This window comes from Mustela nigripes, chromosome 5 (assembly GCF_022355385.1).
Source record: "Mustela nigripes isolate SB6536 chromosome 5, MUSNIG.SB6536, whole genome shotgun sequence".
Taxonomy (NCBI): domain Eukaryota; kingdom Metazoa; phylum Chordata; class Mammalia; order Carnivora; family Mustelidae; genus Mustela; species Mustela nigripes.
The window spans coordinates 76514762-76517114 of NC_081561.1; positions in this window are offsets into that span (position 1 = coordinate 76514762).

Genomic DNA, 2353 nt, shown 5'->3' on the forward strand with positions numbered 1-2353 from the left:
GAGTTAAATGTGCATTTGTTTATGTGTTTGTTTTGCCAAGGAAAGCATGCAATTCACTTGAAAAAGACAAATTTATCTTACAACTGAACAGTTAACAATTGACTTAGAATCTCTAACAAGGACCTACGGATAAGAGAGTGAACAACATCTTAAAACATAATTTAATGAGATTGAGATATAGATATAGATATATAATGTATACACACATACACATAAATATGTATATATTTATTAAAAATCTATGATATTTTATAGGCTGTCTCTAAATCCAAAGGACATAGCATTAAATGAACATATGTGGAGCCCCACAGGATATATACACATGTACCTTGCATGTTTATGTTAATACCAATCCAATCTTTAGCATTCAGCTCCATATATCCCTCCCTTAGCAACATACTTATGACTTCTCTTTACCATCTTAAACAATTACATAGCACACAAAATTACCAAATAAAAGGAGTACGGGTGGAGGTGTCACAAATTGGTTGGTTCTTCTGGAGGAAAGTTTGTTGAGGTTCTATCACACCTTTTAATATATTTTTAGAAAACTAAAATCAAATGTCCAGAAATGATTTTGAAGTCGTGTTCCTAAACTGATCATTTTCTTTGCCTCCCTCAACCAGAAGTGATTGCTTTGTGTTACTTTGTTCAGATCACTGACAACTGCTATATGTAGAAACTCTGAGACTTTAAATCTTTTTGTTTCTAGCTTTATTGAGGAATTACTGGCAATTGGAATTGTACAGACTTAAAGTACAGCCTAATAATCTGATGTAAATATACACTGTAAAATAATTATCAAGTTGAAAATAATTAACACATGCATATCTCACATAGTTAACTCTGTCTGTGTGAGAAATGAGAATACTTAAGATCTACTTTCAGCAAATTTCAATTATATAATACTGTATTGCAAACTATAGTCAGCATGCTATATATAAATTAGATCTTAGAACTCATTTATCTTGTAACTTGAAATTTCCTGTAACCTCTTGTAACCTGAATATCTTGTAACCTTTCAATTTACATTGCCCTAATTTTCCTGCTTCTCAGCTCCTTGCAACCATCATTTTATGATTTCCTTCGATTATATCAATTTTTTTAATCCCACATTCAATGATACCACTTAGTAGTATTCATTCTTCTCTGTCTGGCTTATTTCACTTAGCCTAATGCCCTCCAGTTTCATCCATGTTGTCACAAACAGCAGAATTTCCTTGTTTCTTATGGCTGAATAATAATTTTATTGTACATATTCACACAAAATTTTCTTTATCCATTCAACCACTGAAGGACAATAATAAATAAATAATAAATAAGTTGTTTCTGTATCTTGGCTATGTGACTAATGTTGCAATAAGGATGGGAGTACAGCTATGTCTTTGAAATAATTGGTTTAATTTCCTTAGGATATAGACCCAGGAGTGGAATTGCTGGGTCATATGGTAGTTCTATTATTAATTTTTTTAGGATATCCTTACTGTTTTCCATAGTAGTTATACCAGTAAGCACTCCCACTGATGTGGGAATGTTTTCCTCCACATCTTTGCCAACATTTGTTATCTCTTGCCCTTTTTGATAACAGCCATCCTCACAGGTGTAAGGTGATAATCTCATTGTGGTTTTGATTTGCATTTCCCTGATGAGGGGTGATATTAAGCACCTTTTCATAGATCTACTGGCCATTTGTATGCCTTCTTTGAAAAAAAAAAAAAGTCTCTTCAGGCCCTTAGCTCATTTTTAATCATATTATTTGGTTTTTGGCTATTCAGTTGTATGAGTTCCACATATATTTTGGATATTAACCCCTTGTCAGATATATGGTTTGCAAATACTTTCTCCAATCCTGTAAATTCTCTTTTTGTCTTATGGATTGTTTCCTTTGTTGTGCAGAAGCTTTTTAGTTTGATGTTGTCCCATTTGTGTATTTTAGTTTTTGTTGCCTATACCTTTGGCATCATATCCAAAAATATCATTGACAAGACCAATGTCAAAGAACTTTTTTCTATGTTTTCTTCTAGGTTTATGGTTTCAGGTCTTACACTCAAGTCTTTAATCCATTTTCAGTTAACTTTTGTGAGTGGTGTAAGATGGGTATCCAGTTTCATTTTTAGGCATGTGGATAACCAATTTTCCCAACACCATTTATTAAAGATACTACCCTTTCTCCATTTTTTTGTTCTTTTTTTTTTTTTTTCCAATTTGACAGAGAGAGATCACAAGTAGGCAGAGAGGCAGGCAGAGAGAGAGAGAAGAGGAAGCAGGCTCCCTGCGGAGCAGACAGCCCCAGGTGGGGCTCGATCCCAGTGTCCTGGGATCATGACCTGAGCCAAAAGCAGAGGCTTTAACC